Source organism: Thermobia domestica, chromosome 3, assembly GCF_964235325.1.
Source record: "Thermobia domestica chromosome 3, izTheDome1.hap1.1, whole genome shotgun sequence".
NCBI lineage: Eukaryota > Metazoa > Arthropoda > Insecta > Zygentoma > Lepismatidae > Thermobia > Thermobia domestica.
This window is the reverse complement of record NC_137456.1, coordinates 321,980,513-322,005,754: the sequence shown is the minus strand read 5'-3', so window position 1 is coordinate 322,005,754 and position 25,242 is coordinate 321,980,513. Positions and strand designations below refer to the sequence as shown.

The 25,242-nt window shown below is 37.6% G+C and overlaps 1 protein-coding gene across 1 annotated transcript in view; it reads right to left on the bottom strand.

The window, feature by feature from the left end:
* Positions 1–24,875, bottom strand: part of Arfip (ADP ribosylation factor interacting protein arfaptin) — a 113,569-nt gene extending 88,694 nt beyond the window's left edge. The window contains exon 1 of the mRNA XM_081752621.1: positions 24,612–24,875. The gene's annotated coding sequence lies outside the window, so the exon portion shown is untranslated. The remainder of the gene's footprint in view (positions 1–24,611) is intronic.
* Positions 24,876–25,242: the final 367 nt, after the last annotated feature.

The following is a 25,242-nucleotide window of genomic DNA, read 5'->3' as shown; positions in this document are numbered from 1 at the left end:
TGAACACCTGTGCTTTTCTAGAATTCAGAGCTATCTAAGTGCAGTGATTAAAATTTACTTGAAAGATTAAATGAAAAAAAAAAAAGCACTACAAACGCGTTTGGCTGTTGTTTACTGAGTGTTGTGTCGAGTAATGTTCCTTTTAATTTTTTCACCCCCAAAACGAAGATTTTTTTTGTAGTTACATTTTGAGTTTTGTGCTCTTCGGTTTTCGCAACTTGTGATATTTATTTGTCCAACTTGGGGTAGAATCATTGGTGAATACAGTAATATTTTTAGTTTTAACTTCTGTTCAATATTTAGTGGAGAACTTTTTTTTCGTAATGGTGACCCTCTTGTACCTATGAACATTAATGCATCGTGTACCTTTGAACGATAAATAATACTGTTTAAAGCTACACAATGTAAGTAGTTAAAACAATTGATGCATTTTATATAGGTTAGGTTAGGATATAAAGTTATTAATTATAATTTTAAGTAGTTTCTATATATTCGCTTATTATATAACATAATGTTAAGAGTTGTATATGCTCAACTTTATTGTTCACAAGTTTTTGTTAAAACTTCTCTTCAATTTTTAATTTAATTAATAAAATTTTAATTCTGGGGAGCTTTTTATAGCTAAACCTTTTATTTCAATTTATAACTGTTAATATTTGTGGCTTCTTTTCATATTATTGCCGCAGAAACATTGTAATTATCACTGTTCATAGGTACAAGAGGGTCTGTTCAATGGTACACGACCATAATGTATCTGTGATCAAAACGGATTTGTTCTTATTTTATCTTATAAAAGCTATTGTAATTATGTAACACGTTTAAAAATCATCCTATCTGATAGCAAAGAGATGACACTTCAAATGTGCGACAAAAATTGGGGAAAAATTGCTGATTATTAGCACCAAAATTTCGAAGACTAAAAGTGTTCACATGTACAACGCCTTCCCCTAATTAGTTGGCAACATTTCTACCCTGCAGTCTGCATTGTTTACAAAGGGTGCAAAGCTTCGTGAAAATCAGAATAGGATTACCCAAACCATTAACTGTACTATCGCATTCATGAAGTTCTGAATTTTCATATTTTGTCATATTTTGCTTCAAATGACGTAGTCACCAAAAACCCATATTGGTCCTATCTTTCAGAAGAGAACAACAAACGCGGGAAGTAAAACAAACGAATTGTTGCTTCACATTCACATTATAATTATCACCCCTGTCTTTAATTTACAGATATGAATCAAATGCATGAGTGGCTTTGGCCTGCTATTATTTTTAATTCGTTATATGAAAACCAAAGGAACGTAACTCCAAAAATAGGATTTTTGCTTGTTTGGATTATGAACATAATTCTTAAAACCCCATTTGGTGTCACTTGAATGTTATTGAACCTGACTCTGTCATGGCTTGTCTGCTATGCAATAATGTGTTTACTATCTTATTAAAACATTTGTTTGTGCGAGCGGTCCCAGGTTTCATTCCCGGTGGGGGCACTCGGTCGAAAAAGTGGAAAAAGCTTTTTCAGGCCAGCCATCCTGAATGAGGTTTCCCTCACCCACACCAGGAAAATGCCGGGATGGTACCTAACTTACACCTGTAGGTCCCAGGCTGCTTCCTTCCTTCCCTTTCCTCGGATAGTGTGCTCGCTGAGGGACGTCATCCCTCAAAACGTGATGGGCTAAATGGCCTTAGATGCTGAAAGCCCAGAAACCTGAATCCTACATCCTAAAGTTCTAACATTTGTTTGAAAACAACGATTTTTCCCCCTCTCTCCTGCAAACCTATGAAAATGGATTTACGTTCCTTTGTTTCTCATATAACGAATTTACACTTTCTCTTCGAGTATGAAATGAAAACACGGTTAATATCATCTTTCGCTACGAACTTCAATGTGAACAAGGAAAATAACCTAGAAGCAGTGTTGGGCAAAATCAATTGAAATCAATTGCAATTGATCAATCAATTGAAAGTAATTGCTCTGAAAATCAATTGCAATTGATTTCAATTTGTAATTGACAATTAATTTCAATTGCAATTGAATTCAATCATAAAATTTGCAATTAAATTTTCGTCAATTGTTAATTGTTAATTGGTCACCAGGCAATTGAAACTTTTAATTGTTAATTGTCAATTGCAAAGGGTGCAATTGAAACATTTAATTGTTAATTGCAATTGACAATTGAAACTTGTAATTGTTAATTGTAATTGTTAATTGCAATTGAAATCAGCAATTAAAACTGAAGATAAGAAGATGTGTGTGTATTGTGTTGTCCACTTGTTACTATTTTACATATTTCAAATAAGGTATTTATAAGAAATGCTGGATACCTACCATCCCTTCCCCCCATGGGAAGAAAGCCGGGAAACTAAGTATTTTTTAAAATATATTATGTTTATGGTTCTATCCCCCTCGAAAGAACTCTATATGCCCGTCATGCATGCAATAGGAATGGGCACTAACGAGTTCGAGCGAGTTTTCTTTAAAACTCGACTCGACTCGAAGCAGACATCTTTGAGCTCGACTTGAGATCTCGGCTCGAAAAATTTCCCCAACTCGACTCGAATTCGGATCGAGTTTCCAATCGAGTCGAGCCAATTCGAGCTAAATTCTTTGTGTAGTTCCAAGTACTACTATCTTCAAGTATCCTACATAGACAATATAATTATCAATGATACTACTACTATAATTAATTATCATTATAACACCGTGTACCTGTATAAACATGGAATATAGGCGGTTTGTATCGGAATACTAAAAATTAGTTGACTGTCGATCTCGGTCGTCAAGAAATCTTCAGGAGGCAAGGACATCGGTCACGAAGTTCTTGGTTTGAGTTCAGGAGGAGCAAGTATTCGGGCTCGAGCCAAAAATTATTAAAAGTTATGGGACTCCAGCCAAACATGTTCAAAACTTCTCGACCCGGGTTTAGGGTTGTCAACAGCTCAAGCGGCTCGCTCACAGCTTATTCACTTATCGAGCCGAACCGAGAAGTGAGCCGAGCCAACAGCTCATCCAACCGAGCCAGCTCGAGCCGATGGCTCACACGAGCCGAGCCGAACCGAGCTGATTGCTTACCCCAACCGAGCCGGTTCGAGCCATCGGCTCAGTTAAGCTGACTCGAACCCAGCCTATGGACTCGTTTCAACGGAGCCGGTTCAAGCCATTGGCTCAATTGAGCCCAGTCGATGGGTAATCCCAACCAAGCCAGTTCAAGCTGTACGCTCAGTTGAACCGATCCGAGTCGGTTGACATCATTATTCCGGTTGGGCTTCTACTCTGGCTAAAAAATTGGACCGTGCAGTTCTCAGCCTTGATGGTAAGAATTACAAAAAATGATATGAAATCTTTAGTTTTACGTCCCACGATTATGCCGGTTAGGCTAAAGGAGACGGTGATGATAGGAAATGAATGAAATGAAGAAAGTGGGAGGAAACGGGAGAACCCCGAGAAAATCCACGAGCACGGTGTTTGTCCACCACAAAGTACAAACTGCGCGAGATGGGATCGAACCAGGGACCTCAAGCACCGGAGGTGAACGCTCTACCACTGACCCACCGCGCCCCCTGGTAAGAACTACAGTATATACTTATATTGGTGCTCACGGCGTCATTAACTTGTTCCGCCACCAACGAATTTCAAGGTACTTTGTTTTGCATCTTTTGTGCGTGTTTTGTGTCGCTTTATGCGCCTATTCCCACATTTTGTGCATCACCGGAAGTGGGTCAAAATGGGCCTACAAATATGGCGGAACACATTATTACTCTTCCGCCACCAATGAATTTCGAGATCGTTTCCTTCACATCGTTTTGTGCCGTTTTGTGCGTCTACTTCCGTTTTGTACGTCGTGGGATGTGGGTTAAAATGAGTCCCCAAGGTGGGACGAAAACGATCAAGAGTTCCGCCACTATTAAATCTCGAGGTCGTTAATTTCACATCACGTACCCTTTTGTACGTCTATTTCGACGTTTTGTGCGTCACTGGAAGATGGTCAAAATGGGCCTCGAAGGTGGGACGAAAATAACCCACTGCTCCGCCACTACCGAATTTCGAGGTCCTTCCTTTCGTATCGACTACTGAATTTTCGTGTTGTTTCGTGCCCCCATTTCCACGTTTCGTGCGTCACCAGAAGTGGGTCAAAATGGGTTGAGTTGAGTTGATTTTAGTTTAGCGTCCCTTTCAGCAGCGAGGCTATATGAGACGTGGACCTACTGATTAACGTGGAATCCGAACCACATGAGCTCCCACCGAGAATCGAACCCGGGTCCCCCACGCCAAAGGCGCGTACGCTAACCGCTTAGCCACGGAGGAGCTGTGGGTCAAAATGGGCTTCCAAGATAGGACGAAAATGACCCACTGTTCCGCCACTATCGAATTTCGAGGTCGTTAATTTCACATCGCGTACCCTTTTGTGCGCCTATTTCGACGTTTTGTGCGTCACTGGAAGACGGCCAAAATGGGCCTCGAAAGTGGGATGAAAATGACCAAGAGTTCCGCTACTATCGAATTTCGAGGTCGTCAATTTCACATTGCATACCCTTTTGTGCGCGTATTTCGACGTTTTGTGCGTCACTGGAAGACGGTCAAAATGGGCCTCGAAGGTGGGACGAAAATGACCCACTGCTCCGCCACTATACCTAAGGAATTTCGTGGTCCTTCCTTTCGCGTCGACTAGTGAATGTTTCGTGCCCTTATTTTCACGATTTGCGCGTCACCAGAAGTGTGTGAAAATGGACCTCCAAAGTGTGACCAAAATGACCCATTGTTCCGACACTGTCGAATTTCTAGGTCGTTTTTTTCGCATCGTTTAGTGATTATTTTTTAAAAAGTTTTCTGTGCCTACTTCCTCGTCTTGTGCGTCACCGGAAGTGAGTTAAACGGGCCTTTAAAGTGGGAGTTAAATGGCTCACTATTCCGCCACCACTATTCGGGGTTGGTTCTTTCGCATCATTTAGTGTGTATTTTGTACCGTTCTGTTCGCCTACTTCCACGTTTTGAGCATCACTAGAAATGCGTCAAAATGGTTTATCAATGTGTGAGAAAATAGAGCCATTGTTCCGCCACTATCGAATTTGGGGGGTCGTTTCTTTCGCATCGTACAGTGCCTGCTTTGTACCGTTTTGTGCTCCTATTTCCACTTTAGTGCTTCTATTTCCACTTTAGTGCGACAACAAAAAATGGGTCAAAATGGCCTACAAGTATAGCGGAATAACTTAATGCTGTTCCGTCACCATTAAATGAGGTCGTTTCCTTCACATTTTTTATACATGATTTGTGTCGCTTTGTGCATCAGTGGGAGAGGGTCAAAATGGACCTTGAAAGTGGAATGAATATGTCTTTCTCTGCCATATTTGTAGGTCGCCTTTGACCCACTTTCGTTGGCCTACAAAACGTGAAAGTATGCGCAGAAACGGTATAAATATGCACTAAACAATGCAAAAAAGCGACCTTGAAATTCGATACTGGTGGGAGAGTGGATCAGTTTTCTTCCCACATTGAATGCCCATTTTGACCCACTACCATTGAATCACAAAACGTGGAAATAGGCTTACAAAACGGTAGAAAACACGCACAAGACGATGTGAAGGAAACGACCTCGAAATCGTTCCTGACGGAACAGCATTAACTTGTTCCGCCATATTTGTAGAATAACATTGACCCATTTCCGGTGACACAGAGAACGAGGAAATAGGCGCACAAAACGACACAAAAATGGAAATTTAGCTTAATTACATGGAAATTTTAAGTTTGTAAGCTTAATTATATGGAAAATTTTATACATTTTTCCTTTACGTTGATTTGGGACTTTTAAATTTTATTCATTTTTCCACTGAAAAGTATGTATAATTCAACAAGTTGATTTGATTTTGAGTTGATTTTGGGGTTTAATGTCCCGGTCAGCAGCGAGGCTATATGAGACATGGACCTACTGATTAACGTGGAATCCGAACCACATGAGCTCCCGCCGGGAATCGAACCCGGGTCTTCCACGCCAAAGGCGCGTAGGCTAACCGCTTAGCCACGGAGGAGCTCTATAATTCAACAACGAAATTATTATTAGTTATAATTATAATAATTATCTATATAATTGAATTAATTGTAATTTGGTCCATAACAAACACTTTACCATTTTGTACTAGCTGTTATGCCCGTTCTTCGAACGGATCAGATAAAATATCAATGTAAACAAACTGAACAACGGGAGAACAATTAAGAAACATTTCTAACATTGGATATATTTTGTGTGAATATATATCCAACAACGTATATGTGTTTTCATTGGGAAGGCCGATGGGGGCTGAATTTGAACGTAAACACTATCGGGGGTTTCACTATAGGTCTGAGCAACCCCGATAAATATGGATTCGACACAAATTCTAGTACTTTTATATGTCCCGGTAAACGCCCCCTCAGACCCCCTTGGTTCGTATTGTGAAAAAATCTCCTCTGGCCCCCACCAACCCCCAACTAATACCGCGAAAACTATGAATGTGACACTAAGATCTGCCATTTTCTACTACTTTTTACATATGCCGGTAAAAGTCCCTATAATCCTCTGGTTCCAATTTTGAAAAAAAAAAAAAAAAAAAAAACAATGCCTCTGGCCCGCAGCCGATGGGGGCTGTATTTGGAAGTCAACGCCTGTGGAAGTATCACCATTCATCTCAGCGACAGCGAAAACTATGGATTTGACACTAATATCGGTAACTTTCCATTATTTTTACATGTTTCGCAATTCCCCACCCCCGGTGACTCCCGGCCCGCATACAATGGTGGCTAAATTTGAAAATCATCGCTAATGAAAGTATCACCATTGATCTCAGCCTCCGCGAAAACTACGGATTTGACATCGGTCATTGTGGATTATTTTTACATGTCTCGTGATCCCCGTTATAATGGCCCCGTTTCTTATCTGATGGGGGCTAAATGTGAAAGTAAACGCGGTCTTGAGTTTCACCAATGAGCTCAGCTACCCCGAAAACTATGAATTTGACATTAATATCGATCATTTTCGATTATTTTTTTACATGTCTCGGAATTCCCCCCTCTGGTGACCCAAGGCCCGCATACAACGGTGGATGAATTTGAAAGTCATCGCTAATGGTAGTGTCACCATTGATATCAGCAACCGCGAAAACTATGGATTTGACACTAATATCGGCATTTTGGATTACTTGTACGTTTCGGCATTCCCCCCCTTCCCCCGTTGACCCACGACCCGTAGCCGAATACGGTGAATTTGGAAGTTAATGCGATCGGAGTTTCACCATTGATCTCAGCGACCGCGAAAACTATGAAATCGACACTGATATCGGTCATTTTCTACTACTTTTTCACGTCCCGGTAAATGTTCCCCTGAGACCCCCTGGTTCGAATTTTTTCGAAAAGCTTTGCCTTGGTGTGGGACCTGGACCAAGGTATCTTTGACCAAAATTTGGTAACTCTCGGTCGACTTGTCTGGTCCCCAGGCCGGTCCCGGTAAACGTCCCCTGGAGACCCCCTAGTAAGGAATTAAAAAAAAAAAACAACTCTTCGTCTTGGTCTGGGGCCTAGACCAAGCTACCCGTGACCAAATTTTGAAAAGTTTCGGTCCACTCGTCTCGTCCACAGGTCGCACAAAGATAGACAGATAGACACACGAACAAACTCTATTTTATTTACATTAGAAAGGTCAGATCCGCCGTTATTGTATTAGTGCGGTGCTTGAGCTATTGATCGTAAAAATTCAAACTCCGATGAGTGATAATTTTATAGGCTTGTTTTATTACAAGTTTAAACTCTTTAGTCAGTAGAGAAGAGGGCGTGAATCATGGGTCAGAGTTGATGACAATGGGTTTTGGTGGGTCTGTGGGTCACAGTGGGTAAGAGTGGTTTATGGTGGGTGGTGGGTCAGAGTGGGTCACGGTGGGTCGTGGGTCACGACGGGTGGTGAGTCAATTGGTCGTGGCTAAAGTTTTCATTGCCCCACGCCCTCTCTGAACTACAGTGTTGAAAATTAATCAGTAAAAATCAATTGCAATTTATCAATCAATTGAAAGTAATTGCTGTGGAAATCAATTGCAATTGAATCAATTGCCAATTAATTTCAATGGCAATTGAATTACAGAATTCAATTGCAATTACTTTCCACTGCAATTACTTTCAATCAATTGATCAATTGCAATTGATTCTCCTTTTTTAATGGCCAACTGCAATTAACAATTAACCATTACTTATTTCAATTGTTAATTGCAATTAACAATTAAATTTACAGATTAATTGTTAATTGTTAATTCAATTGAAATTTGCCCAACACTGCCTAGAAGTCACCAGTCAAGCTTTCAAGTAAACATAGAACAGAAATTGTTTTCTCAAAATTGAAAATAATCATGACAACTGTCAGACGTAAACGCACTCTAATATCAGGGGTGTAGCCAGCATGTTTGTGTAGGGGGGCCCGTCGTTTTTGAGGGGGGCAGCTACAATGTACAAAGCCAAAAAAATGTTGCTGCTAGTGTTTTTGAGGTCTGAAAGAAAGGAAAATTTTGGTTTTCTTCTGGAAAACTAAAAACACTATTTTAGCTTATTATTATTATTATTATTATTATTATTATTATTATTATTATTATTATCCATAAATTATATTCAAGATAGTTTTTATTATGCTTAATCAAGAACTACTGCCCGGGACCAAACGCTATACTTTTGTGCATAACTATAAAGGTAACCAAGAAAGTTCTGTCCCTTTTCGTGGAAGTCTGTGTTCAATTGGACCTCACACCGTGAGTTGGATGCGAGTGGAGATAAGGCGAACGTCAGTTGTTGGTGTGGGTATATCCAACATACTACCTGGTTGTGGCAATTCAGACACACCGTGAACTTGCGTAAAGACAGAGGGAACATGGGACATCCACAGAGCGTCATAAGAGCATGTATGCTGAACGAGTTCGAATGGAGGCCAAACGCCGCTGTAGCGGGACAGAAGATATGCTAGGCCTTTGGTGAGGGTGTCGTGACGCCTCGGACATTGCGACGATGACGAAACACCCGAAAACACCACGTGCCAGAAGACCAACACATGTACAAAGAGGAACTGGGACTACAATTCAGTGTGTGGAGAAACCATTCGGCAGCACATCCATCAACTTGTGAAGCACTACAAGTTGGGTCAATGGGTCTCACATATTTTGACTCAGGGCCAGAAGGCAACGCGCCAGTCGCCTGTGTTTATTTACTGTTTCGGAGCCATTTCTGGACAGGGCGTTGACATGTGATAAAAAGTGTGTCCTATACGAAGCTCCACGGCGCCGTCATCATTAGTTAGCATCCCATGAACCGATTTCAAAACAGCCGAAACCAGCACTGTACCAGAATAAGGCCCTTCTCTGTGTTGGGTGCATCGTGCATCGGGAACTGCTACCAGCTGGTCAGAGTATCAATGCAACTCTGTAGTGTCAGCAGTTGAGCTGTGCTCAACAAAAACTCAAAACTCTGGAGCCATCGCTTCTGAATTGCAAATGGGTCTTCGTTTACGGGACAACGCAAGTCCCACGTGGCTAAGATGACTCAGGACACCATTCTCCGCCTTGGATGGGAAACAATATTGCAACCAGTATATTCCCCGGGTATTGCACCGTCCGATTATCACCTGTTCCATTCTTTGAACAATCACCTTAGAGGACGCCAGTTCAAATCCCTAGTAAAAGTCCAAAATGCACCTGATACTTTCTTCGTTTCACGGCCCACCAAGTTCTACCGCGATGGATTCCATGTCCTTCCAGAACGTTTTCAGAAGGTCGTCGATGCTAATGGGGACTATTTTTGATCTTCCAGGTTAGGTGACATATCAATGTTCGAAGGTGGTGGGTGAAAAAGCAACAAAACTTTTCTTGGTTACCTTTATATTTAAATTTAAGACCTTGTATACAAAACATATCTACACACAGTGGCGTATTTAGGGGGGGGCTTCCGGGCTTAAGCCCCCCTCCGAAATCTTACTTACTATAGTAAAGTATATGAAATATCTTGCAGAATTTTCACATTTTCAGGCAAAGCCCTCCCCGAAAGTTAGCAAAGCCCCCCCGAAAGAAAATCGTAAATACGCCACTGTCTACACAAGATTGATTTTCTTTGAAATTTCACTTAGTTCCATTCCATTCCATTCGGCATCTGTAAAATGCCGTGTAGTTTGGCCCAAACATAGATTCAAATGGCCTGTTCCCTATAAATGTCCAAAATAAGACTGAATTAATGGAATTGTATCACATTTGAATGCTAGAGGAAAAAACTGGGAGTTTAAACGGTTTTTTTTTTTTTTTTTTTTTTTTTTGTTAAAACGTTCAAGTTAGTTCTTCAATTTCTCATGATCATGCTGTTACAAATTTATTATAGTGGCAATAGTTATTTCCCAGACTTTCCAAGTATTTGAAGTGATTTAGATATATCTATGTAACACCTTATACGTCATTTCATTTTATTTATTTATTTATATTTATAGATTTAAGTTATTGTCCTGTATAAACTGTAAGAGTCTTTTAATAAGTATCCAATTTCTTGAGGTGATTATCATTTCAACTGTGATTGGGAACGTGTAGAAGCTATTCAATACATGTATTATAAACTCTTTTCTTTTGTTCTGTAATAGTTCACAGTAGAATATTAAATGATTTAGATTGCCAATTTCTTTTCCGCACCAACAAATATTTGTATCTTTTTTCCTTATACAGAACAGTTTTTTTGGAGTTAAAGCTGTGTTGAATATTATTCGGTAAAATAGCACAATTTTCGATCTGGACCACATACTTAATACTTTCCAATTGTTAAATTCCAAATTATCCGCTAATCTCCAGTAGTACTTGCCAGGACCTTCTCTATTTTTCTTTTTCCATTGGGTAGTTAATGTTTCTATTTTGTTTTTGATAATATTTTTGAAATTATAGTAAGGAATTTGTATGTTAGTTTTGATGCCTGAATTAGCTGCAGCTTTACTTAATTGGTCTACTGATTCATTAAATTCTATGTTTACATGAGCTTTGGTGTACATTAAGATAGTATTGAATTCATTGGATTGTAATGATTGAAATAATTTTTTAATTAATAAAATATTCCAAGAAGTTTGAATATTCCATCTTGTATTATTCAGTGCAGTAATAACACTCAAAGCATCCGTACATATACATGCATGTTTAAGATTGAGTTTTTTGATAAGTAAAAATGCTTGTCTTATGGCGAAGGCTTCGCCTTCAAATACAGACATGTTACAAGGTAGTTTGTATAGTTTCTGTATACATAATTGCGGAATCAATAAGGCTGCGCCGACTTGTTTATTTTTTTGTTTTGATGCATCAGTAAATATAAGTATATATTCTTTAGGAAGAGAATCTATATAAAATTGCCAAATATTTTTATATATATTATGTAAATTTTCAAATTTATGATATTGTATATATTGTGGAATTACAGCTGGAATTTTTATTAAGTTTATATTGTAGCTGAATAAGTATGCTGGTATACTTGGAGCTTTTGCTATACTATTTTGCAATTCTTTTATGTTCTTAAAAACAGTATAGATCCATGGCAATGATTTTTGATAAGGAAGTTTTTTACTTTGATTTATAATTTCCATGTTTCCTAGTTTTTTAATTATAATTGAAGAAGTTTTTGCCATCCGAGAAAGTAAAAAATTTGCCGTCTGTTGGAATATTTTTATTTCTATCGGTATATTCATTGTAGCTTCTAAGATAGCATTCCTTGGACAAAAAGCTGGTTGAGATAATATTGTCTTAATCACATCATAATGAATTTGTTGAATTTTTGTGTAAAACATTGTATAATTAGTGTTATAAAACATGGAACCATATAAAATTCTAGCTGTTAATGTTTGTTGATTAATCATATTCAACACATGAGGTTGTATACCCCATTTTTTGGCACTCAAACTTTTCAATATATTATGATATTTAGTTGCTTCTTTGGTTAAATATTGAAGATGCGACTTCCAGGATAAGGTAGTATCAAGATTAAGTCCTAAATATTTCCAGTGTTTGATAAATTTTAGTTGTTTGCCATTAATTCTTATTTGTGGTAAAATTTTTATACGTTTCTTTGTGAAAATTGTAAAAGATGATTTTTCCCAATTTATATCCAATCCATTTTTAAAACTCCATTGGTGTATATTTTGCATATTGTGTTGTATTTTTTCCACTCCAATTTTTAGATTTTCCACTATTTCGTATGTAACCAGGTCATCAGCATACAAGAAGGTATTTGTAGTTTTATTCAACACATTAATAAGATCTAACATGAAGAGATTAAAAAGAGTTGGACTTAGTTTACTACCTTGTAACAGACCAGTAGAGGTACGTCTAGATTTTGAATAAGAATTGTTCAACTTAATATGTACATGTCTATCATATAATAAATTGTAAATAAGTAATATGAACTGTTGCGGAATATGTAGTTTATATAATTTGGAAATTAATAAATTTAGATTTATAGAGTCATAAGCTTTTTGAAAATCCACGCTAATCAAAATAAGATATTTCTTTTGTTGGAAAGCTCTCCATATATCAATAATCAGAGGGCCGATAGAGTCAAAAGTTGAGCTACTTTTACGAAATCCTGTGATATTGTCTGGTAACAAGTGATTATACTCTATGTACCATTGTAAACGATTTAACATTAGTTGTTCAAAAATTTTAAGGCTGCAAGAGAGTAGAGCTATTGGTCTATAGTTTGTAGCAATATGACTAGGTTTATTAGGTTTAAGAATTGGCACGATGATCGATTTTTTCCATATTTCAGGTATGTTACCTGTTTTCCAAACTGAATTTAAAGAATTTAGGAATATACTTTTTGCTTCTAACGGTAGGTTTATGTAATGGACGTATTGAAATCCATCTATACCTGGAGAGGTGTTCTTCTTGGTAGTTTTAAACACCACTTCCAATTCTTCTAATTTAAAAAGCTCATCATTATTAAGTTCTTGCTTATTTTGTAAATTAGCTATTATTAAATTATTTGAATTAACAAAATCAGGAGTTAACATAGCATGAAATTGATGTATCCAATCGTTTTTTGTTGAATTCCAAGTACTTGTTACAGATTTTATAGAGTTTTTAATGAGTTGAGAATGTAAAAATTTCCAAATTTTCATTCTAGGCGTTTGAAATGATAAATTGTCACAAAATTCTTTCCAGTGCTTTCTTTTAATATTATTTAAGATGATTTTTGTTACTGCCTTACTATTGAGATAAAGTCTAAAGTCTTGAGGAGTTTTTGTACTAATAAATTGCAAAAAAGCCGCTTTTCTTTTATTAATTGCTTGTTGTGCTTCACGGTTCCACCAACTAGGTTTGGCTTGTGGTATAGACTTAAAGGAATTTTTCAGTTTGTGACTCTGTATCAATTCTTCATTTTTTGATCTCGCTACAGCTTGCGTTAATATTTGGTTTAACTTAGATATCGAGTAATTGTAATTATTAGATTTATTTAAGTTTTCTGAAATAAAATGTTGATACTTATTCCAATTAATTTCTTTACTAATTTTATTTATTTTGGATGTGAAATCATTGTTATTTGAATTCTGATTAGAAGATGCTTTTTCTAGAAAGGGGTGAGTGATCGTCAGAATAGGGCGATGGTCACTTCCTAATGGATCAAAGTAGACAGACCAGTGTGTTAAAATGTAATATTGAATTCTACAGATAGTTATGTCAGGAACACTATTACCTTCCATAGTAATACGAGTTGCAGTACCATCATTTAGACAAAGATAAGGATATTCAGTTAAGGTTTGGTTAAGTATTTTACCAGCAGTATTCCCTTTGGATGCTCCCCATACTGAGGATTGGGTGTTACAATCTCCCATCAAATAATCAATCTTGTTATTTATTAACAGTTCTTTCCAGAATTGTGGTTGCGGAGTAATATCAGGCGGTATATAAATATTAACAAATTTAGTATTATTTATCTCAAAACCAGTTATTTGTATATCACTATATGTATTACTTAAAGCTATATTGAAAGTACGAAAAGGAATATTTTTCTTGATACATGTAGCTAAACCACCATATCCATCATCCCTTAAGTGTTCAATGATATTGTAATTATATAATTTCAAAGAAAATTTTGGTTTTGCCCAAGTTTCCTGTAAAAGTAAGATGTCCGGAGAAAAATATTTTATTAAATGTAGAATTGCATATTTTTTATTGTAAATACTCTGACAGTTCCACTGTAGAATTTTCAAACTTTGTTTATGCTCCATAATTAAATTTAAAAAAAAAAACTTTTTTTTTTTACCGGCACGTGAATTAGTTTGAAAGTATTGAATTGAATAGCAGATAAAATTGCTGCGATAATTGTTCCATATGTTCAGTTGTTACATTACAATTTAAGGACATTAGTATGTTACCTAGTAACTGTTTAATTGCAAATAATGTTTTTGAGTTTACCGAATCTATATCGGTTTTCTTTTCCGAATTTTCCGTAGATTTTTGAGAATTATATTTACTTGATTTTTGAATTGGAACCACTGCTGTATTCAAACATTGCTCAAAGGACGTAGAATTGCATTGATTTTGAGTTACGTACAAAGGGAATTTTTCTTGGCAACGTGGGTTATTATCGTTAGTAATACATTTCAATTCACACAATTGTTGAGGATTTTGATCCATCATTGTATGTCTATTTCTATAAGCAGTTGCCACTGATTCCAATTGTCCGCTCGTACTAGCTGATGAAAAATCGTAACCCTTGCGTTCAAAGTATTTCCCATTATTAACAGTAAATTTACCACTAGTTTCTTCCGTACTTTTCCTCCTTTTCCAGGGAGGAGTTTCTTGTTCAGTCAGTTTAGGTTTTTTTCTGTAGTTTGGGATGTTTACAGCATTTGTATCTTTATTTTGTATTGTTTGAGCTGAAGCTCTGTTCTGAGAGTGGATGATGACATTTTCCGATGCTTTGATAGTTATGTTACTTGCATTCCATTTCCTTGAATCTGAATTTAATTTACCAACTTGCATATTTGCTTCATTGAATGAAATATGTTGTGTAGCCATTATTGACATGATTTGTTTTTGACGAGCCCTTTCCGGACACTCAACATTATCCGCTTCGTGCGGTAGACCACAGTGAAAACATTTTATTACATTAGAGCATTGTGATGCTGCATGAGATTGAGCACAAGTTTTGCAAATGGAATTTTTAGCTTTACAAGTACGGGAAGTGTGACCGTATCGTAGGCATAAATGACATTGTCTTATAGCCGGTATATACGTTTCCACTTGCAATCTTAAGAAGAAAACTTTAATGTGGAGTGGTAGTTGTTGCGAATTGAAAGTTATTATTATTGTAGAAGTTGGGATTTTTTTACCTTCATGTGACCTGTATATGCGTTTAATTGAGATTATTGGAACATCAGAAACTATTTCTTGTAGCAGTTCCTCTACCGGTACTTCCGGATCAACCTCTTTTACTACCCCCGTTGTATAAATTGCAAAATTTGGTATATATGCCATCCAATTTTGTGATTTTAATATTGGGTGAGTTAGAAAAGCATTTGCTGCTTTCGCAGAATTAAAAGAGACTTTTAATAAATTTTTTCCGATTTTTTTGAAAGTAGTAATACCTTCTACTGAAGCTAAATAGAGTTTACGGCTAATTGCCATTACATGTTTCGTTCCCAGATCCTCTTGATTCGATTTTATGAAAACATAATACGGTGCTACATGTTCTTCCGTGTAACGATTTTCTAATGAAGTGTTTGTATTTACAAAATCACCATAAGACTTTAAATGATCCATCTCATTATATTCTTTCTTGTCTAAACTTACTTTTTTTAGCTTTGAAATGGTTTGGTTATTTGCATTATCAGTAATTTCCATTTCTGATGAATTGTCGGATATTTCTTTGTCTTTGGAGTTTGTTGGTTCTAAGTTCATAGTATCATTAAATTGGTTATCCGCCATCTTAATAATTACTTACAAGAATTACAGATTATACACATAAAATACACAATCAATGTCACTTAAACTCTTAACCCTAAACACTAAAAGGAAATTAAACTATTGCCACCATAAATACCAAATCAACATGCACATAAGAACGTAAAAGTATTGCTGAGATCTCACCCGATTGCAAAATTCAGGATTCCTGTTAGGCTTATGCAGTCACTATTAGGAATCCTCACAGTTTTGGGTTTCACAACTTCACTTTTACACCCTCCCCACTTCCACTTCAGTTTCTGGGTATGTAGGTGAACTTCAGATCACTTAATATTGTATATTGAGATAATTAACTACACTAAATAATAAATATGGCAACATATATTCGCTACGTTAAATAATAGTTTGATTTCACGTTCGCCATCTTGCACAGTTCAACTCCATGTCAGCAAGGTATATAAAATAGCCATGTCAGTAAATTCTGTCATACATGTCACTTAGTTTCTTTACGGTTTCCTGACAAAAATATTTATTATTCGTGACTAAAAAAAAAAAAAAAAAAATATTACACTGAGTAAAAATAAAAGAGAGAGCGAATGAAATCCAAATTGAATAAAAGCATTGTTTCTCACCAAATTTCCATCCTCTATGTATTTTAAAACACTTGTTAAAGCATATAAAACTATACTGTACTTACAAATCAGTTTAGTACCTTTGTTTTATGGCTGTGTTTGTAGCACCTTGTTAAAACGTTTGTCTTCAAACTGTCAAATATAAATCGCAGTAAATTGTGTAATCTGCTGTCACAAAAAAAGTATATTTTTCGATCGGTATAAGGAAGAGATACTATACCATTTTTCGATCGGTATGGAAAAAAACAATATTTCTCCTTACTATTTTATCATAAATTATTAATTGTCAATAAACTTTGTTACTTTTAAATGAATGAAGCGAGATAATTTTACTATGGTGTTTTAAAAGCTGGTCATTTGGGGGTGGCGGGCCCCGCTGGGCCCCCTTTGTTTACACCCCTGTCTAATATACTATTTCAGATTTCACATCAATACAAAATTTCCCACCTGACGAGAAATTCCGATTTGTACCTAGCAACACTGAGTGCAGAATGTCTGACAATCCTTTTCACAAGCCAGTAGATAAGAGTAACTTACATTGAAATGTATTGGCTCTCCTGTTGCCTTTGTCCCGCTTAGGTACCTAGAATTTACCGTGTTTCTACTCACTAGGGATGATACCATATCGGGACAAAGTTCCTGGGGGAAACCTATATATCGTCTAAAAGCTCTTGCCATGAGAAGTACGAAACCGTTTTCAAATCACGGGCAAAAACGCAAACTGACCCTATATGGGGCCAGTTTATTGCTGTTTGTGACCCTATGTATGGTATATTCGACAGAAATAAAAATTAATATTACGATGCATCACACGTAAGCTTCTGAGCCCATGTTCCTGTTTGGCTCACTGCTAGATCGTGACTCGGGTAAGAGTTTAATAATATCACTTTGTACCCAAACGTACCCATTTCGTCAGCGTTGCCAACGAATTGTAAATACGACGTGGCAGATGGTTTCTGTGCCACTCGATGTATATCCATGAAAATGTGGCATAAACATCATTCATCACTAGAGAAAATATACTTCGGACATATTTCTCTTCCAAGGATCCCAATTTATCAGTGTTGCCAACTAAGTATAAAAAATCGTAAAACACTTTCCTATGATGAGACGTTTATACACCAAGCTTGGCAGAAACATCACACGAACTATAGCAAAAAGATGTTGAGTGTGACCGTCTGCCAACCATTCTATGTTGTCAGTGTTGCCAACAAGTGTAAACATCACAATGTTGAAAGTGACGTGACTGCCATTGAAAGAATATATGACAAATGTGATAGCAGCAGCATTGGGAAATGGAAAACAAAGTGTATGTCTCCGTCTCGCAAGCACCCCAGTGTGGCAGTGTTGCCAACCAATGCGAACATTCAAGATTTTCGCATGAAGTCTACCGTATTGGCGGACATAACTGACAACATGGGTGCTTGTGAGTTCTCTAACATACTACAAATCTAGTATTGGCCACAGTCTAATTATATCCAGCACATTGAGGTGTTTGGGAGATGGGGACACTCACACTATGTTTTCCATTGTCCAATGCTGCTTTTATCACTTTTATCATATATTCGTTTAATGACATTTACGCCATTTTCAACATTTGATGTTTACACTTGTTGGCAACACTGACAAACTAAAATGGTTGGGAGACGGACACACGCAACATCTTTTTGCTATAGTTAGTGTGATGTTTCTGCCAAGCTTGGTGTATAAACGTCTCATCGTACGGAAAGTGTTTTACAATTTCTTATTTTTATACTTGGTTAGCAACACTGACAAAATTGGGCCCTTGGGAGATAAATATGTCCGAAGTATATTTTCTCTAGTGAATGGTGTTTATGCCACATTTTCATGGATATAAATTGAGTGGTACAGAAACCATCTGCCACGTCGTATTTACAATTCTGCAATGAAACTATCATATGAGTAAAAAAAAAGAAAAGAAAAGAAAGAAGTTAGCTCAACGGTTTTTAAAAAGAATATATGAAAAAAGATTTTTTTGACATTAATTTCTAGTGATAAAATGTATGTGTACTTAAGTTAGATAACAAAAGAATTTGGGAATAAACAGTCACACTTATTGTGGACTAATGAGGTTCTCCGGCAGTCACGTAGCGTAAGAAGTAATTAAGTGAACAAACAAGGCTGTTACGGAGAACCTCAGGGTCTGGCTGACGAAACTAATACAATATAAAAAGGTAAGGGAGAGGTCCAAGAATCATCTCGGAACAACCAACGGATCTCTCAGCAACCAACCAAGATCTAAAATAACATGGGTGGTATACCAGCATACTTAATGTAAGTTGTATTTTTCATTTTCATAACTTGCTGTCATTCATATAAGGCTCCAAGCTGGACGAATGGTCTCCTGCGAGAGAACATAATCTAAATTTGTAATTGTAACCTCTAATTCATGTAAAATAAAGTCTTGCTTGTTAAAAAGGAAATTAGTAATCTGTTAACTGTCATCTGACAGGCAAGATATCACTAACTACCGCATTATTTTAACATGGCTCCCAGACGAAAGAATACAGCTGGGGCCCTATATTAAATGACAGCAGTTTTCTTTATACCAGACTTAATTTTTTTCTTTCTTATCTTCCTTTTGGACGTTTTTTCACTAGTGGTATAGTTTTTTCAGTGCATTTGCTATTTTTTTTTGTTTTTGGTTCCCCAATATATTTTTGAGTGTATTCTAGTTCCCTATAATGCCAATTACACGTAGTCTTGCGCAAACTATGGACATAAACGATCACGTAGTAGCCCCACAGTCTTTGACGACTCTTCCTGCTACCTCCATTAACCTGCACGCTAACAGCACGACACCCCATTCTATAACCTCAGAACCTGTAGTTCATACTCCTTCCCATACAGTTTCACAACCTTCAGCCTCTGTCACGTTAGGCTCCGCATCCGTTTCGGTTAACCCCAACTCTCTTACAATATTTGCGGGCACACCTTTAGAGAGGGCAGATTTGTTTATAACTAATTTCGAACGCACAGCGAAAATATCTGGTTGGTCTGAAGATAGGATGAAAAATATTTTTTCGTTGTGCCTAGCAGATGTACCCTTGTACTGGTACCAAACCACTGCCGGGTTAGACGCTTTGTCCTGGACAGAACTTAAAGACAAATTTTTAAAACAATTTGGTCCTAACAACTTACCTATATCAGCCACAGAAACATATAGGTCTAGGGTTCAGGAACCCTCGGAATCTCTCTTGCATTATTTATACGCCAAAAAATATTTGTCTACCCATCTAGAAAACCCGCCTAGCTTTAATGAATTTTTATTAGATGCTATTACAGGAATGCTGCCACATCATATAGTTGAATTTTCACAAAAAATAATTCACAACTTTGAAGAGTTAATTACCCTAGCATCTACTAGGGAACGAGCCGATCGATTAGCGCAAAGACGGTTGGCAAGCCTGCCTGCTGTTTCCAATATACCCCAGCCTTCCCACAGTATTTCCCAGGCGGCGAATGATTCCTTTCAAAATATGATTACTCGCCTAGATGCCCTCCAACTCCAAGTAAATACACACGTGAATGCCCAGCCAGTACAGCACACTGTGGCATTTACGGAGGATGCACACGCTAGTTCATTTAACCGCTCCTCATATCCAAATTATAGCTGTTGTTCGGACAATTTTCGCAGGTCAAAACGGGCGTCCTTTCATCAATCCCCCAGCAGAAATAGCGACAACCAGCAGTCTAAAAGTACGGCCACAGATCATCATTGTTGTTCCAATAAGCACAAGCAGTGCGCCTGTGATCAAAAGTCAGATGACGCAATTAAGAAGTCTGAGGACAAAATTTGTGCATGTCAGAGCAACCCACAAAATTCTAAATCGCAGCCCACGAACCAATCAAAACAGCAAAAACACTTTAAGAAAAAACAACGGCCTTTCTTTAGAAATTCCAATAACCAATCAAGGGGTTTTTCCGCATCAACCAATTTTGCATCGATGTACCCTCCACTCTACCCTCCTCCTTTCCCTGGGTACTACCCCTCACCCTATTTTTATCCCAATTACTCCCCCCCATCTGAAGTCCCTAGTCAACATTATGCAACCACTCCTCTGCCTTCCTTACCTTCTACGGACACTAGTTCAAAAAACGGGGAAAAGTAAGGGGGGACATAGACCCTCCATCCCCTGTCAATCTAGATACTCATATTGTATCACATGATAGAACTAATACCACTTCACAAAACACATTGCAACAGCTAGAGTTAGAAATGAACCCCAAACAACATTTACAAAAAAAATGCACATTACAAGCACCTCTAATTTTTCAGCGTAAGTTAACGTACATACAAGGAAAAATCTCAGGGAAAACACACTCTCTAATATTAGATACAGGCGCAGAATTAAATTTAATCCCCAGCCATTTAGTACCCCCTCAGGTAAAGCCTTTCCCACTAACTACAGTACTAAACGGCATATCTGGGTTACCTCTTACCCTCACCCATGCGGTGACATTAACGGTAAATATACAGGGTTACAATTTTTCAATACTTTTTCGCATAACGCCCTTACGTTCCTTTCCCATCATTCTGGGGAATCAATTCTTGAAAGAACATTTAGCACACTTAGATTATAACACTAGAACTTTAACATTAGAACATTTTGGTAAGAAACCCCCCACCCCTCCTCCCGACAGTAACGCACAGGTACATCTACTAACAAAGGTTACAAGCAAGTTCTCCCGAAAACAAACATTTGTTTTCCACACTGCCAAAACGCAAATAATCCCGGCGCAAGCAGTAGGCATGCTCAAACTGCATATACCGTTACATTCAGACATTAAGCATTTTTATATTCATTCGCCAATTCATGAAAATTTTAAGGGATGCTACACGGTACACTCAGCAATATCAACTGATAACCTTGCAATCCCAATTGTAAATTTATCCAATTATGACCAGACCTTCACACAGGGAACGCCCATTGCGTTGGGTACAGTCCTTCCAGAGGACATACAGGAATCGAATATGTTTTCAGTAACTCAGCTGTATGAACCAACCGAGAAACATGCAGAAGTGAACCGAATAGAACGCATGGCCAAAATAAAAGACTATATTGATTTCACGAAATTCAATATCAATCCGGATCTTTCTCCTACTCAATAACAACAAATGTTGGATGTTTTGAGAAAGAGAGTAACGACATTTAAATGGTTTCCGACAGATTTCACAAAAATTAAGACTTTTAGTGTCTCGTTAGACTTAATTGATCGACAACCGTTTGTCAATCGTCAATACACAATTCCACATAGACTGCGCCCTAAACTGAAAGAAAAGATTTTGCAATTTTTAGAACAAGGCATCGTACAGCCCTCCTCGTCCCAGTATAGGAATAACATCTTAGCTATAGTGAAACCGAACTCAAAAGGAGACCTTCGTGTTGTACTTGATTTACGCACGTTATCTGGTAAATGTCAAACTATAGCTGATGCTATTCAACCAATACAGGAAGTATTGGATTCGATGGCAGAAGCCAAGTGGATAATACACCTTGATTTATCTCAGTCGTTTTTCCAGTGTCCCCTTGCAGAAGAAGACCGCCCTAGTACTGCCTTTTCAGTTCGTGACTTAGATTTACCACATTCACAGTACGAACTATGTGTACAGCCACAGGGCCACAAAAACTCTACTATCAATTTACAACGTATTTTACGTACTATTTACCGTGACATTCCCGCCAAAAACTTCTCTTTGTATGTGGATGACTTTTACATTTATTCCTCTTCATACTCACATTTGCTAAAAATTTTTGACAAAGTCTTAGAGCTAGCAGAAAAACACTCATTGCTGTTTAATATAGATAAATCAGAATTCGGAGTAACATCGGTAAAATGTCTTGGACACATTGTTTCTCACGGTTCATTGAAACCTGATCCGGCCAAAATAGACGCTATCACTAAACTACCCAAGCCCACAACAATCAAAAAATTACGCGGATGGCTTGCTAGTATAAATTTTTACAGGAACCACATCCCTTTCATCTCGCAAAAACTTGAGCCCCTATACAAGGCCCTCCGGGGGAACCCACGAAAGCTACAATGGACCCCTGAAATGGAAAAGGCATTTGAAAGCATGAGACAACTTCTAGTTAACCCACCTGTACTACAGCTTTACAGCGTAGAAAACACAGAACACATGGTAATGTGCGATTCGTCAATAGATGGCGTTGGTGCCTGTTTGTTTCAGAGAAAGATAGGAGAAAAAGACTATCACGCGGTATGTTATATATCGGCAAGACACCCACAACGCAAAAGACCACTCCCTATTCATAATTTGGAATTATTTGCCATATTCTTTGCACTAACAAAATTTAAGAAATATTTATTAGGCCACCACTTCACTTTAGTAACAGACAATAAATCGTTACTGGCACTAAAATCCACCACACAATTGACGCCAAAAATTTTACGGTGGTTGGAACAGATTAACCAGTATGATTTTACATTGCTCCACGTGCGCTCTGCCCAGAATCCGGTCAGTGATATGTTAAGTAGGAATCCATTACCTTTCGATGAAACAGATTTACAGCTATTAGACGCGGACGTGCATCCCTATCATCTGTTAGCCTTAGACACAAAAACAGACATAGCTCAACTGCAACGTAATGACCCATATTTTTCAAAAATTATCACCGCACTCATTACTGATGACAGGACAAACATTACGAGACTTGGAATAAACAATACTTTTTTCAGAAAAACCTATTGTATCGCAAAATGTATTCTCCGACCCAGCCGCGCATTTTACTTTGTGTACCCAAAATTTTGCGTGATACTATTTTTGATGAATTTCACAACAACGCGTTGATTCATCCCGGATATCTGAAGCTATATTATCTCATTCGCAACAAATATTACATACCTAACTTAAAAAACTGGCTTCACAATAAATTACAGTCCTGTTTGGATTGTGGATACTTCAAACGCAACTACCAGAAAGTTGTTGATCACGTGCAAAGGTTGCCCCCCACTAATCTCTTCTCCACGTGGCAAATAGATATTTGTGGTAAATTATTGCTATCAGAAGGAGATGAATTTACCCATTTCTACGTGGCTACTGACCTACATTCATCATACACAGTAACCAAACCAATAAAGACGCCTACCTCAGATGCTTTTATTGAATTCATTACGCATGAACTAATTATTCCTTTCGGGGTCATGGAGATTATTTATACCGATCAACAATCTACCCATACCAGTACAAAAACCAAAGCTTTTCTAGAGTCTATGGGGATTAAAATTAAGTACGCACTACCAGGCGCCCATAAAACAATTGGCCAAGTCGAGTCTCGCATAGCGAACTTACAAACAGTTCTCAAATTCTTAACAAGAGATAACCAGCGACAGTGGCCAAACTTCTTAAAAAGGGCCACAGCGACAATAAATCACAGCCCACTGACGGCCTATGGAGTATCACCTTTTTACATCTTATTTGGACGTGAACCACGCTTTCCTTTGCAAAATATACTTCCTACCATTGAACCACCCACGGATGTTGCGGATAGATTAGCCATGCTGAATGAGTTTCGTGATCTATTGGAATATAGAAAGGAACAAGCCTTTCAACGTTTGAAAGAAAAAATTGAGACAAATCAGGCTCCCACGGAGTTTCTTCCTGGATCTCAAGTCTTGGTCAAAAGATTGGCAACACGTAGAGAGGAATGTGGTCCCCTCCGGTCACTTTACAACGGGCCATATATATTATTAAACAAGCTTGACTCAAACACGTATCAACTTGACATGGACGGTAAAACAGTAGATATAACGAAAAATAGATTAAAGTTATTCATTCCGGATACAGCGAGCAATCCTACATTTATTACCAAATATAAACAATTCCTAAATACGATTCCGTGATGACATAAACTACCAAGATGGAAATTGAGTAATATAGGCACTTCATTTAAGTTACCGCCTTCGTCTCTCACTTAAATAATAAAACCGTCAATATACAACAATTCCTATACCTCCATATAACGACTGGTAAATATCAAAAATTATTAAACCACATAAATTAGTTTCGGTACTTACCCACCCTTATTTCACCAGCCCGGTACGTTCCACATTCTTCCTTCTTTTGAAGCGGCCAGCAAAACGGGTTCTTCATTTTCGACCCCCGCACAGAAACAAATTAATTTCATTTCAACACTTCATATTGAATCACTCAACACCTTTTTTTTACTATCCCACATATCAAAGGCACATAACCACATCGCATAACATACACTGATCACTCATTCACACCATCGAACACTGTATCAACCCTTCCCTACCCTCACTCATACTAATTGTACAAATCTGTTAATAGCATAAACAAATTCCTTTGGCTCTGAAACAGCCAATCACAGCGCGAGAAAAGTTTCACTTTTGAAATCAGCACCCTCAGGTCAATTACCAACGGTACACGTGTTCAATTACTCACACAGACACATTCCTTTAATGAGGAGAAAGTTTGCATTTTTCCACAAAAATACCCAAACAGGAAATAAAGGATTTATTTTGGTTCAATATACTGTTAGCTTTCAATGTCTGATCTTTTCACAAGCGCGAGTACCAATAGAATTTAACACACTTCCTTTAGTTAATAATGCCTTATTTTGTAAATAAATGCTCACTACGATTTATAGTAATTTCTGGCCTTATATCCCCATCCCAAACACAA